This window comes from Tetranychus urticae, chromosome 1, assembly GCF_039701765.1.
Source record: "Tetranychus urticae isolate SD_2017Ah chromosome 1, NJAU_TeUrti_SD_1.0, whole genome shotgun sequence".
NCBI classification, from domain to species: domain Eukaryota; kingdom Metazoa; phylum Arthropoda; class Arachnida; order Trombidiformes; family Tetranychidae; genus Tetranychus; species Tetranychus urticae.
Window position 1 is genome coordinate 5,771,924 of NC_142958.1, and position 16,164 is coordinate 5,788,087.

A 16,164-nucleotide genomic window follows, 5' to 3' on the forward strand; every position below is an offset into this window, starting at 1 on the left:
TGATCGCTCAATTGGATAAACGAAATGAACCAAATTAATGAAATTAGTGTTGATATTAGTAGAATTTCCAATTCTTCTGGACTTTTATTCTCATTGTTGGTGAGTTCAAACAAACGAATTGGCGTCTCGATTGTCGCATTTTGCGGGATAACATCCATAATTGGTGGCATCTTCGATTTAAGCATTAGAAACAGTCCAACAGAATCAGAAGCAACTTTGAGTTTGTATAACCCGATTTGGTTAAGAATAAATTGCATCTACCTTGGCTCAACACTTTTATTGTTTCTAATTCAACGTTCAAACTATAAGCGTTTCGTCTACAATATTGCATCTCTTGTGCCATCAGAATGTCCATCAACTAAATACTATGTAACTTGGCAACATGGTGTTTCTAAATTTTTCATAACTGTTTGTCTTGTCTATGAACTTGCCTTGACAATTTACTCTTCAGCACAATCAACGAAAGAAACCATGAAAAACAGTTCAATTTTGCTAATTGTTTCATCCTACTATTTTAATCTGATTGCTGCATGTAACTTGATAATGGTACTACAGTTAATTATTGAATCATGTATTCATCTCAAATCAACTCTGGTTTTCATCAACCAAATCGTCTCATCAATCCAAGCAGATAACTTGACCATCGAGAAGGTCAGGTCGATCCGATCAACTTACTCTTCAATCATCCAAGTTACTCGTCAACTTGACTCTTTTTTGGTCTTTTCAATATTCGGCTTTTACCTTTCCGTTTTGTTCAACTGTCATTTACATTTCACCAACTTATTCACCGATAATAAATTGTCCATCATTAATCTTCTCTGTTTTATTAGTACAATTAGTTATTTAATTTCGGTAACATATCATATTGTCTCAATCAATTACCTTGTAATTAATTTTTCTGAACAAATCTATTCGCTTTCATTTCTGCTCTTTTCAACCGAAATAAATGCCGAGGTAAGTTGAAATTAAACTTTTGAACAACGATGCTGGCAACGAACAGTTGCTTTGAATTGCATAGCAAACATCGTCACCCTTTTGAATGAATGTATTCTTATAATTTTCTCTGTGAATCTTTTCTTTTTCATATAATCCAGATCAATCTATTTCTTCAAAGAATTTGTCGTTTCGATGTTGGCCTCACATTTGCCAAGCTTTGCATTATTACACCTAGTTTCGTTGCTTCATTTGCCACCGTTTTGCTGTCTATTGCTTTAGCTGCGCCCAGTTTCAGACGCGGTCAATGAAAGTGGAATAAAATATTCTTTAACTCTATTCTTTATTTTTTATGTTTATTCCTTGATTGTTTCAAACTAATATGTTTGAAACAGGGGCTTACAAACTTGCACTACATCGAATCAGTTCCTCACTCAACTTTAGTTTCTTCAAAAATTTCGGCAATGCTCTCGGATCTGAAATTTTAAATCTATCATTTTCATAGTTATCTCGACTCAATTGAAATTTTATTCAAAATATCGCAATGAATTCATCAAATGGAAATGGAATGAATCGCGCTGCAAGTTTGTGAATAATCATTCAAGGTCTAATCGCCAAATAATTATTGTACTAATTGCCTATTTATAACAAATCTATTATTTCAAATTAAGTTTATATAGAGCATAATAAAAGCACTTATTTCAGTTTATTCAAAACACCAAAAATTAAATTTAAACTTTGCATTTGTTTAGGTTATTGAAAAGAAATCAATTTTACATTATGTTTATTTTTACCAAATGGACAAATACATTTATGCATTGTCACAATAAAGAACTAGTTGGATCATTAAAATAGCAATCAATCAATTTAGATCATTCATTAAGCTTAAATATGAGTGGGTAATCGCTCTATGCACTGCTTCGTCAAATTCGATTGCCCTTTTACTTCGCATCTCTGCCCAGCTCATCTAAATTGTCCACAAGACTGAGCATTTACCAAAGCTCAGTACAAAGAGGCAAAACGATATAAGACGCATGAACGTAAGCACAACCTCATTAGACCAAGATTCTTGATACTTTGATAAACACAATTCATGATAACTTTATTCAATTCTGAACCTTTCTAATCAATCGATGAAAATAATCGTTCGACTGTCATCAATTATTAATTTCTTTGACATTTTCTTATTTTTTGGTCACTTTTAGTTTCTTTTGGTGCATTCAGTAAGAAAAAATTTACTCTAAATTGAAGGGTAAAAGTGTTCAACAGATTTGCTCGTTCAATTAAATAAAAAAATGAACCAAATTAACGAAATTAGTGTCGATATTAGTAGAATTTCCAATTCTTCTGGACTTTTATTTTCATTTTTGGTGAGTTTAAATGCGAAAATTGGTGTGCCGATTGTCGCTCTTTTGAGTATTACATCCATAATTGGTGGCATCTTCGATCTAAGCATTACTAATAGTCCAACAGAATCAGAAACAACTTTGAGCGTGTTTAATCCGATTTGGTTGAAAATTTACAGCATCTACCTGGGCACAGTATTGCTGCAGTTTTTGGTTCAACGGTGCAACTATAAGCGCTTCATTTACAATATTGCATCGCTTGTGCCAACAGAATGTCCATCAACTAAATACTATTTAACATGGCAACATGGCACTTCTAAATTGTTCATCACTTGTGGTCTTCTCTTTGAACTTGTCCTTTCAGTTTACACCACTGCACACTTGACAAAGGTAACCATGAAAGACAGTTCGTTGTTGGCCATTGCTTTATCATACTTTTTTCATTTGATTGCTGCATGTAACTGGATAATGGTACTACAGTTAATTATTGAATCATGTATTCATCTCAAATCATCTCTTGTTTTCATCAACCAAACTGTCTCATCAATCCAAGCAGATAACTTGACCATTGAGAAGGTCAGGTCGATCCGATCAACTTACTCTTCAATCATCCAAGTTACTAGTCAACTTGACTCCTTTTTGGTCTATTCAATATTCGGCTTTTACCTTTGTATATTGTACAACTGCCATTTACATTTCACCAACTTATTCATCGATAATGAATTGTCCATCTCTAATCTTCTCTGTTTCTTTGGAACATTTAGTTATTTACTTTTCGTAACATATCACATTGTCTCAATCAATTACCTTGTAATTAATTTTTCTGAACAAATCTATTCGCTTTCATTTCTGCTCTTTTCAACCGAAATAAATGCCGAGGTAAGTTGAAAAACATCGATGCAGGCAAAGAACTGTTTGACATGAATTTGCATAATAAACATTGTCACTCTTTCTGAAATGAATTCTGATACTTTACTCTGTTTAACTTTTTATTTTTTGAAAAATTCAGATTAATCTATTTCTTCAAAGAATTTGCCATTTCGATGTTGGCCTCACATTTGCCAAGCTTTGCATTATTACACCAAGTTTCGTTGCTTCATTCGCCACCGTTTTGCTGTCTATTGCTTTAGCTGCTCCAAGTTTCAGACGTGGTCAATAAAAGTCGAATCAAATTTTCCCAATTCTATGGTATATTCTTTTCATGATGCAGCTATAAAATGAAACTCCGTAATATGTCCGAAATTAAATGCTTTAACAATGTTTTATTTTAAGAGAAAACTATTTCTTGATCGAATCGTACAATCAAATGTTGGCTTTTCTCTGATAGCATCGACTTTTGTCACATCATTAGCTTCCCTAACTCTGTCTTTTTCATTGTCGGTACTAGCACTTTTTTAACAATAAAGTTTCATGAATTATCATCAATACTGAGAAATGTTTGGATTTCAATCTGCAAATAATCAATCGACGTAGTCACAGTTAGCAGGTCAGATCTTGATTCTGCAACTTTGGATTTGTTTATGTTATTGCAAAATAATCAATTTCTTATTAAGTTCATTTGCACTGAATGTACAAATGTATATCTTTTGTATTGTCACAATAAAGGAACGAATTATTGAAACATTAAAAAAGTAATCAATCAATTTGGATCATTCATTGAGCTTCTGTTGACAATTGTTCTATTCGGCGAATTCAATTCTCATTTTACTTCGTATTTCGCACCTTTGCGCGAATCATGTAAATGGTCTAAAAGACTGAGCCTTTGCTCAGTTTAAAGAAGCAAAAAGATGGCTTGAAAGCGCCCTCAATCTCATAAGGATAAGGTGCTAAAAAACTTTAATAAACACCTTCCATGATAACTCTATTCAATTCTGAACCTTTCAAATCAATAGATGAGAATAATTATTTCACTGTCATCAATTATCTTCTGACATTTCTTCTGTTATTCGGTTACTTTTAGTTTCTATTAATTCATTCAGTCAGCAAAATTTCACTCTAAATTGAAGGATAAAAGTGTCCAACAGATTTGATCGCTCAATCGGATTGCTGTAAAATGTACCAAATTAATGAAAATAGTGTTGATATTAGTAGAATTTCTAATTCTTCTGGACTTTTATTTTCATTGTTGGTGAGTTTAAACAAACGAATTGGTGTCCCAATTGTCGCTCTTTGCGCCATAACATCCATAATTGGTGGTATTTTCGACTTTTTCATTACTAATAGTCCAACAGAATCAGAAGAAACTTTGAGTTTTTTTAATCACGTTTGGTTAAGAATATACAGCATCTACCTTGGCACAACACTTTTGCTGTTTTTGATTCAACGGTCAAACTATAAGCGCTTTATTTACAATATTGCATCGCTTGTGCCAACAGAATGTCCATCAACTAAATACTATGTAACTTGGCAACATGGTGCTGCTAAACTGTTCATCACTGTTTGTCTTATCTTCGAACTTGGCACGTCAATTTACTCCTCAGCACTATCAACAAAAGAGACCATGAAGAACAGATCAATGTTGATAAATGTTTTATCCTACTATTTTAATTTGACTGCTGCATGTAGCTGGATAATGGTGCTCCAGTTCATTATCGAATCATGTATCCATCTCAAATCATCTCTTGTTTTCATCAACCAAACTGTCTCATCAATTCAATCAGATAACCTAACCATTGAGAAGGTCAGGTCGATCCGATCAACTTACTCTTCAATTATCAAAGTTACTTGTCAGCTCGACTCCTTTTTGGTTTTTTCAATATTCGGCTTTTACCTTTCCGTTTTGTTCAATTGCCATTTACATTTCACCAACTTATTCATCGATAATAAATTGTCCACCATGAATCTTCTTTGTTTCATTGGTACAATATGTTATTTAAGTTCGGTAACATATCACATTGTCTCAATCAATCGCCTTGCGATTAATTTTTTTGAACAAGTCTATTCACTTTCATTTCTACTCTTTTCAACCGAAATAAATGCCGAGGTAAGTTGAAACACATCGATGCAGGCAAAGAACTGTTTGACATGAATTTGCATAATAAACATTGTCACTCTTTCCGAAATGAATTCTGATACTTTACTCTGTTTAATTTTTCTTTTTCATAAAATCCAGATTAATCTATTTCTTCAAAGAATTTGTCATTTCGATGTTGGCCTCACATTTGCCAAGCTTTGCATTATTACACCAAGTTTCGTTGCTTCATTCGCTACCGTTTTGCTGTCTATTGCTTTAGCTGCTCCAAGTTTCAGACGTGGTCAATAAAAGTCGAACCAAATATTCCTTGATTCTATTGTTTATTCAATTTTATGTTTATTTCATGATGTATTAGTTCGCAACAGGGGCTTACAAACTTGCACTACACCGAATCAATTCCTCATTTAACTTTAGTTTCTTCAAAAATGGGTAATGTGGTTCGGAGTTGAAATTTTAAATCCATCAATTTCATTCAGGATCTTTTCTAGAGCTGGGGGGAAATTTGAAGCCATTAAAGGTCAAAAGGCCTTTCTTAGTTAGAGATAAGTATATTGATCATATCATGCATTTCGATTGCAACGCAAAAGTCCAGTCGAAACAACAATCTCTAGATGCTTTTTTGAAAAGGAATCGTTACATCTTTCATTCATTCACATTCATCCATTTCGTAGTGAATATTCTACTTCTTTCCAAGTCTCTAGTAAGCCAAGCAGTAATTAATTAATGTCTCTACTTTCCTACATCCAGTCATACTTGCCTCTGCCTTCATTGCCCTCTGCTGAATTTTTTCTTTTTTCTCTAAAGAAAGGCTTGACAAGGATTCATACATCTAGAATATGACCCATTAGAATGTTTTGAGGGCAAAAAAAGTTAAAACTTTTTGTTGCGTTTGAGAACGTTCCATTTTAAGCTAACTTGGTTGTGATTACTGATCTTGTTAAGCAGAGTTAAGAAAACAAAAGTAAAGTGTGGTGGTTACCTGTTTATCAGCTTCTAACTTTGATACGCTCATATTTGTTGTTGGATTGATACAAATATATCGTATAAACTACTGATAGATAGTTAAGATCAATAAAGAACAATTGACCATTTTGCGAATTGAATTAAATATGAATATAAAGACTTTAGTCTCATCACTGGCTTCATCGATTCATTAAATTACAAAGATCAGTTGCAGCTCTTTTGTTAAAATTGTTATTGCTGCCGAAAAGACAATCAATTTAAAATTCACAAAACAAAATTCAGGACAAAATTTGTTGGGACTTAAATATGTCGAATTGATTGATCATTATTGTAATTAAATCTATTCATGTTTTTCTCGAACATTGTGATTGATTAAATTACTGATTCCTAACAATTCATTTCAGCTAAATTTTTTTATTCCGATTCAAATGTCATGATATACAATCTTTTCTAAATTCAATATTTGACGCATTTGACTATCGATCGGTCGACAATATAATTAGCCAATGAGAATTAAGTTATTGGTTAGTAACAACAGCTCATAATTCATTTAATCGTCAACCTTTAGTTTCATTTCATCAGTTCGTCTCGAGTCAAATATTTTCAGATATCTTAACTCAATCGAAGGGAATATTAACTAAAATTTTACCAAAATGAATACATCGAATGGAAATGGATTGAATCGCGCTTCAAAAGCTGGAATAATTAATTGGGCGCTTTTGTCTGGTCGAAAAATTGTTATCCTACTCATTGCCTTTGGTCACGCATTGGATACCTTCAACTGGTTTGATGCTTTTTCGTATTCCATTACAAACAAGTTTGCTTCTGGAACTGCACTAATATTTGGCATCGAGAAACTTATTTATGCTTTGTTCTTGCTTTCTCTTTTCTTTCAAAGAGATAGATACACTGATCTGGTGATGCATTTCGAAAGCAACGCGAAAATGCAGTCGAATCATCCATCTTTAGAGGCTTATATTAAAAGAAATCGTTCTATCTATTATTTATTTATGGTCGGCAATTTCTTGATCTTATTTTCACTGGCAATTGTTCCTTTAATTGTTAAGCTTAAAAAATCAAATATAAGCACATTTGACGTCCTCTTATTCGGATCATGGCATATTGGTTTCTGTTCTCTCTTTGCTTTATTCCGTTTCTTTGTTGAAGCCTGTCTTTACATTCATACCTGTTTCATGCGAGTTGAACACCAAATAGACACATTGAACAACTCGACAAACGCCTTGTCTATTGATGAAATACGGAAAGTTCGACGATTATATTGCTTTGCTGTTGAAACGACGGAAAAATTCAATTCTCTGTTGTGGCCTGTAATTTCTACTTATTTTGTTGTCGCTATCGTTAATAGCCATTTCGCTTTTGCCAGAGCGATCACCGAGCCATCTTTTGCTCTTACTATGATTTGTTTCGGAGAATTCTCAATCTTCTTTTTATTAGCTTATAACATGATTTATATCAACCATCTTTCAACCAGAATCTATCAATCAGTTTATTCGCTTTCATATAAAACAGATTCATTGTTCGCTAAAAAAGAGGTAACTAAATTTTTGATGAAAAGTCTAATCCAAAATATTAAATTATTAATGTAAAAGTTTTCGATTAATGCTCATCAATTTCAATTTTTCTTATCTTTTTAGGTCCAACTTTTCCTCACTCGCATTGAACGCGGTGATGTTGGCTTTACATTTCTGGACCTGTTTGTTATCACACCGACTTGCGTTACTTCACTGGCCACTATCTCTTTGACTCTTGCATTGGCAGAACCCACTTTAATCGAATGATGCTAGAAGTTATCTCTCATTTCAATGTCGCAGTTCTATCATATGAATGTAATGTTCGTAATTTTCAATAAATGTAGCTTGTAACTGAATTGCAAATAAATGATATTATCGAGTTTATTATCGATATTTTGGTACAAGACATTTAGCCATCATTTCTCAACTCACATCGGTCAATCAAAATACTAACTTATGCCATAATTTTAGCAGGAAAGAAAATGAAAAATGTTCCATTAAGAATTGTCTTCGAATTTGAATTTGTATTTCGAAAAGCTTTTATTCAAAGTGTTTGTAAATGACATAATATGAGTTAGAATCAAATCTCAATTTTTAATCCCTTCTACTCCTTTAATCTTTAATCTACTCTATAACCACTGGACTCTCAGTCAATCATTGAAATATTAGTAATTTACTCACGATACTTTGGTCAGTATCATCGTTGAAGAAAGTTTCGATACTTTTCGATAATGCAAATCGCGTTATAAGCTTTGTGGACAAATTATGGGACTTCAAACCACACAAGTACTTTATAAAAAGTCCCATATATCGAATTGGTCAAATCTATTTGGAAGTCGAACTGAACTCAGCCTGGAAAATATGCTAGTTATTCGTCATTTCGATGAAACACGCAAAATTTTAATACTTTACATCGTGACCATTAATATAACTATGTTTTTCACTTTCCGCTCTATTATGACCTTTCAACGATCTAACGGTTTTTTCCAATTATTAATGAGTTGCTTTTTTAATTTTATCTATTTAATTTGCATTCTTGGCTTTCAATTATACAACCAAGTTCTTGTTGAATCAAGTCTCTACATTCATGGATGCGCAATTTCGTTCATTCGAAACATTGACTGTCGAGTGTTGACTAGCAATAAAATTCGTGAAACTCGTTGGATGAACAGCATTGCTTCTGAAACGACAGAAAGGATGGATTCATTTCTAAGATTACCGATTTTCGATTTCTATTCATTTTTCGTCATTTCAGTTCACATTTATCTCGCAGGAAGGGGTATATGACAGAAAATTGGCCGATCTCGAATTTTCTTTCATATTGATTTTCTAATAGAGCATAACACTTTTTTAACAATAAAGTTTTATAAATTCATCAATATTTTAAAATGTTTGGATTTCGCTCTTTCGTGTCTATTTTAATGATTAATATTGAATATAGATTGTCAGCGTGCTATTAAAAAATATTCTTTCAAACCAATACTTGCCGATTGCTTTAACCTTGTTTCAGCATTTGTGGCAAACTAAATTGAATTGAGCAACAAATCTATTTGAAATTGATTTTCAAGTTTACATGTTTATTAGAACATATAAAACTATCGATTTAAGTTTATTCAATACACTAAAAATTAAATTTAAACTTTGGATTTACATTATGTTCATTTGCACCAAATGCACAAATGTATATCTTTTGTAATGTCACAATAAAGAAACGAATTATTGAGACATTAAAAAAGTAATCAATCAAATTGGATATCATTCAATATGGGTTTTCAATTGTTCTATTCGATAAATTCGATTTTGTGTTTCTCATCTTTACTTGGATCTTCTGAATTGGTCCCAAGACTGAGCCTGTGCTTAGAGCAAAGGGGCAAATGATGCCGCAAAAAGGCTGTTTCAACGCGAGTTCAACCTCATTAGAACAAGATTCTTGATATTTTGATAGTCACATTATGATAACTTTATTCAATCCTGAACTTTTCTAATCGATCAAAGAAAAAAATCATTCGACTGTCATCAATTCTCGTCAACATTTGGTTCTGTTCTTGCCACTTCCAGTTTCCTTTGATGTATTTAGTGAGCGTAATTTCATTTTAAAATGGAGGATAAAAGTTTGCAACAGATTTGATCGTTGAATGAGATTTTTGCAAAATGAACCAAATAAGTGAAATTAGTGTTGATATTAGTAGAATTTCTAATTCTTCTGGACTTTTATTCTCATTGTTGTTGAATTTGAATAAAAAAATTGGTGTCCCGATCGTCGCTTTTTGTGGTATAACATCCATAATTGGTGGCATTTTTGATTTGAACAATAAAAATAGTCCAACAGAGTCTGATGAAACTTTGAGTTTGTTCAACCACGCTTGGTTAAGAATTTACAGCATCTACCTTGGCACAACATTGCTGCAGTTTCTAGTCCAAAGGTCAAACTATAAGCGCTTCGTCTACAGTATTGCATCTCTTGTGTCAACAGAATGCCCATCAACTAAAGACTATGTAACTTGGCAGCATGGCGCTACTAAATTGTTCATCACTTGTAGTCTTGTCTTTGAACTTGTCATGTCAATTTATTCTTCGGCACAATTGACAAAAGAAAGCATGAAAAACAGTTCAATGTTGATCATTGTTTTATCCTACTATTTTAATTTGACTGCTGCATGTAACTGGATAATGGTGCTCCAGTTCATTATTGAATCATGTATTCATCTCAAATCATCTCTTGTTTTCATCAACCAAACTGTCTCATCGATTCAATCAGATAACCTAACCATTGAAAAGGTCAGGGCGATCCGATCAACTTACTCTTCAATCATCCGAATTAGCCGTCGACTCGACTCTTTTTTAGTTTATTCGTTACTTGGCTTTTACCTTTCCGTTTTGTTCAACTGTCATTTACACTTCTCAAACTTATTCATCAATAATGAATTGTCCATCACTAATCTTCTCTGTTTCATTGGTACATTTAGTTATTTACTTTTCGTAACATATCACACTGTCTCAATCAATCACCTTGCGATTAATTTTTTTGAACAAATCTATTCACTCTCATTTCTACTCTTTTCAACCGAAATAAATGCCGAGGTAAGTTTAAATTAAACTTTTGAACATCTATGCAGTCAACGAACAGTTGCTTTGAATTGCATAGTAAACATTGTCACCCTTTTGCATGAATGTATTCTGATAATTTTCTCTGTGAATCTTTTCTTTTTACATAAATCCAGATTAATCTATTTCTTCAAAGAATTGGCCATTTTGATGTCGGCCTCACATTTGCCAAGCTTTGCAATATTACACCTAGTTTCGTTGCTTCATTCGCTACCGTTTTGCTGTCTGTTGCTTTAGCTGCTCCAAGTTTCAGACTCGTTCAATAAAAACTGAAATTTTTATGTCCAGCTGCATGTATTTAAAGGGTGACCTGTTAATAGCGTCCGCAACTTTGAAGCTTAATAGCAATATCATTGAATTATTTAATCTGATTTTTTCTAAAGAAATTAAATTAGTACAAGTCTTAAAATTTATCTTTTCCATTTGATGCATGAAAATATTCCTTCTCTACTGAATAATCTGAGTTCTTGCTTGAGTCCGGAAAGAAACTCTTGCCAAAAGTTTTTTTTCTAATTTATTGGATAAATTCGAATCCAATCGCCCTGCAAAACTGATGAGATTCAAATTTGACTGTAATTTTGTGGCCAAACGCGGCACCACAAAAAACTTTCGCTACGGTCTTATATGGTTTTTGATGTCGCCGTCGCAAAGTTAAGATTATTTCAATTTGATGAGGGTTGGTTTTTCTTGGCAGACACACCTTTATATCGATTGCGGATAATTGATTTAATAAAAAAATTCAAAGATTGATCATTGTAATAAAAACCATTCAATATGTTTTATTATATTAATTAATATCAATATTTTTGATTGATAAGATAATAGTTCTAACAATACATTTCCAGAGCAATCTTTTATTACAATTCAAATCATGATTCATAAACTTTTCCATGTTCATCTAGAATCTGGCGCATTTGCTTATTGATTATTTTGAGTTAAAATGAACCGATGAGACCTAAGTTACTTGTTAGCAACAACGGTTAATAATTCATTCAATTGAAGATCTTATTGCAGTTCATCAGTTTGTCTTGATTCGAATAGTTAATGGTGTCTCCACTCATTTGAAATTTTATTCAAAATGTCGACCGAAATGCCCACATCAAATGGAAATGGATTGATCATTTGATTCGCAAGATTTCATTCGTCACTCTGAAACTATCAGTATCTGCACACTCTGATATCATTAGTTTGTATAAATGTTCACTTTCTGTGTTTTGAGCTCAATTGCATTTTACAATTAGTCGCTGTAAACCTTCACCAGCATTATGTATCGAATCCCTATTAATAACAACGAATCTTCAAGTTGCAAACCTAAAGGTTTATATGATTCCATGTTGCGATTTGAAGGGAAAAAAAGTAATTTTATTCATTTTCTACTCATTTGTGTTATTATTTATAATATCGTGGCCCTTTTATTGCCATATGAACAAGCACTACATTCAAAAAGTATATAATACTTATCAATTGTGTAACCTGTACTTCACAGCTGATCTGGCTTGTACTGTTGCGTTCAAAGCGAAGTGAATATATTGAATTGGTCAATCTATTTGAAAATCGAAGTGGCCTTAGCCTTGAAAATCCACTAGTTTATCGTCATTTCGCCAAAATACGAAATAGTTTTCTATTTTACATCGTGACGATTAATGCTATAGTTGCATTTTTCAATTTCCGTAGCTGTATTATAATCTTTCAACAATCGGATGATTTTGTCCAATCATTGAAATCTTCACTTTTTAATCTCATGCTTTTGCTTCCCGTTCTTGGCTTTCAATTATTCAACCAATTTCTTATCGAAACAAGTCTCTACATTCATGGATGCTGGCTCATTGTAAATGAACAAATTGTTTCACTTAAAAACATTGACTGGCGAATGTTAACTAGCGATAAAGTTCGTGAAATACGTTCAATGTACAGTATTGCTTCTGAAACGACAGAAAGGATGGATATATTCCTAAGATTACCGATTTTAAATTTCTATTTCTATGCTATCATCTCAGGCCATATCTATCTTGCTGAAATTATTTACGACCCATCGATAGTAAGCTTTATTATTCTAATATTTCGCTTCTTGAACATAGCACTGATCGCTTACAACATGATATATGCGCATTATCTTTCAAATAAATGTTTCCATGATGTCTATTTACTTTCATATGAAAAGCATCCATTTCAAGTCAACAATGAAGTAAGTTGTTTAAATCAATACGTTCGAATCTTACCTTTCTTTTTTTCTGTTGCAGATTCAAATGTTTCTCGACCGGATCGGACAATCGAATGTCGGCTTTTCGTTTCTCAAAATTTCTCTGATAACATCGACTTTTGTCACATCATTAGCTTCACTCACTCTGTCTTTTGCACTGTCAGTACCAACACTTTTTTAGTTAAGTTTGATAAATCATTACTAATATTAAATTACCTATCAAAACCTGTACCTCAACTTACAAGAAAAGTCCACGCACTTCAACATTATTGGTATCTTTGTCATTAACGTGTTAAACTATAACGCATTTTATTTTGTTCAATTTATTGTCATCATTATGACTTATCAAATAAAGTATTGTATTATCTGGGAATCCCAAAGAAATTAATTGATACGAGTTAATTATCGGACTTTCGATTTGACTTGTGAAAGAAAAAGATTATAATTCCAATAAATTCAAATCAGAATCAAAAAAGTCCAGAAGATTGATTTAGTCTGTCTAATCCTGAATATAAGGTTCGTTTAGGATCTCCTCATAATAAACAGGAAACTGGGAAGAGTGACGCGCTAAAAATAAGAATACAATACACCCATATGTATAAACCCAAAAAAATGAAAACAATCGTACAACGACACGCGTAAGTACATAAACTTGTCTGACTGAACAGAATACTTTCAGCTACTTTCGAGAAGGGAATCCCGTTTTCTGTCGGACAAACCCAAATGGCAGATTAAATAGAAAAGGAAAACAAGAATGAACAGGACTCTAAAAATTAGTAAAACATGGCTCAAAAGTTTTCCAGAAACATGCTACATCCGAATTTATATTACCATTTAGAGTCACTAAAATGTCTTGAGGATGATTGTAAGCTAATCATCCACAAATTTTAGCGCCTATTACTCAAAAACGCACCATTGATGCTCAAGTCTCTAAAAATTTTCTTATAAACAAAAAATTGGATTATTCATACAAAATTCAACTCATATTTGCAGGCATTTTTGCACATTTGATTTTTATAATAACCTATGCAGCGAAATTCTTGGACAACTTGTTCCAGATCATTTATTTAACCAACGGCTAAAGGTAGATACACAAATTTGGTAGCAATGCGTAGCTACAGATCAGAGCTTCAAGATGATATAACTCAAGCTATAATCCAAGATTGCATTCATGCTCATTTAGGACTTTTCATGTGGCTCGAAAATATGGGGGGGTCTAACTTTTTTAGCATAATTTTTGTCTTATTTTTAATCCTATTAATTAGTGCGTTGTAATTTCGAGCCGCAAAGTCATCAACATAAACTTGAGGTTACATATTAATAGAAAATGCTTAAATACACCAGATTTTAGGAATCGTAAGCGGATTAGAGGACATTGAAATAAGCTATTAATTTAGAGTTGAGGATTTTGGAAAAAATACAGAGACGCGCGATTTTCAAAACAGTCGAATAAACACTGAACTATTTCTTGTAAAATTTTCAAATTTATACTGGGTATTAATAATGATAAGATATATAATTGCTGAAAATTTCAGCCGTTTATCTCTTTTAGTTCCTGAAAAAATCTTTATCTTATCTGTCCAAGAATTTCGCTGCATAGGTTAGGTTTGACTAGAACTGAATACATATGGATGAAAAGAATATTACATCATCACATTGCTAAGATGAAATCATGCTCGATTAATTACTGCAAGAAAAGTAAAGTTTGTTTCAGCATTTGTTGTAAATTGTATTGCATTGATCAACAGATCCATTTGAAATCGAGTTTAAATGTTTATTAGAACATAAACTATCGATTTCAGTTTGATCAAAACACCTAAAATTTAGTTTAAACTGGTTTTGTTTATGTAATTGCAAACCAATCAATTTTACATCATGTTAATTTGTACCAAATGGACAAAGCCAAAGACAAATCTTTTGTATTGTCACAACAAAGAAACGAATTATTGGAATATGAAAAAGTAATCAATCAACTTTGGTCCCTCATTGAGCTTCAATACGTGTCAACGATTGTTCTATTCGACTTTGATTCTCATTCTAATTTGTATTTCGCATATTTGCTGAAATCATCTGAATTATCAACAAGGTTGAGTTTGTGCCGATGATCAGTGCAAAGGGGAAAATATTGACGCAAAAAGTCTGGTCGAGCTCAACCTCATTAGAACAAGATTCTTGCTATTTTAATGAACACCTTTCATGCTAACTTTATTCAATCCTATGCCTTTTCAACAGAATCAAAAGAAACTTAGAGTTTGTTTAGTCACGTTTGGTTAAGAATTTACAGCATCTACCTTGGCACAACATTGCTGCAGTTTCTGACCCAACGTTCAAACTATAAGCGTTTCGTCTACAATATTGCATCTCTTTTGTCAACAGAATGCCCATCAACTAAAGACTATATGACTTGGCAACATGGCGCTTCTAAATTGTTCATCACTTGTAGTCTTGTCTTTGAACTTGTCATGTCAATTTATTCCTCGACACAATTAACGAAAGAAACCATGAAAAACAGTTCGGTGGTGATCATTGTTTTGTTTTATTATTTTAATTTAACTGCTGCATGTAACTGGATAATGGTGCTGCAGCTCATCATTGAATAATGCATCCATCTAAAATCATCTCTGGTTCACACTAAACATCTCATCAATCCAATCAGATAACCTGACCATTGAGAAGGTCAGGTTGATATTGTATTATTTATATTATTAATATAATCACGAGTCAAAAATATACCCAATATGAACGTGAAATACGAATATTACTGTTAAATCGATTAAATCAAGTTGTTGAACTAATGAAGATAGAATTTAGATTTCGAGATTATTTTTTATGGCCATGTATAGAAACGAAAAATATGAAAATTTAACTCCTAGATGACAAACTATGCTACTTTTTCATCACTGATCGTTCCCTCTGGCCACCTTAATAAGGTATGAAGAGTAATGTTTTGGACTGACTTTCTTAAATTAAATCACGACAGTTAATTAATTTTTTGCGGCCAAACGAGGAAAAACACTGAGCGCACATAAGATGGTGTTTGATGGCGCCTATCATAAAATTAAGTTTATTTCCAATTTGATGAGGGTTGGTTACCTGGGGACACGCCTTTAC

The 16,164-nt window shown here is 32.6% G+C and overlaps 1 protein-coding gene across 1 annotated transcript in view; it reads right to left on the reverse strand.

Moving 5' to 3' along the window:
* LOC107362291 (protein turtle) overlaps positions 1-16,164 on the reverse strand; it is a 123,995-nt gene that overhangs the window by 42,748 nt on the left and 65,083 nt on the right. The gene's annotated exons all lie outside the window — the stretch shown is intronic.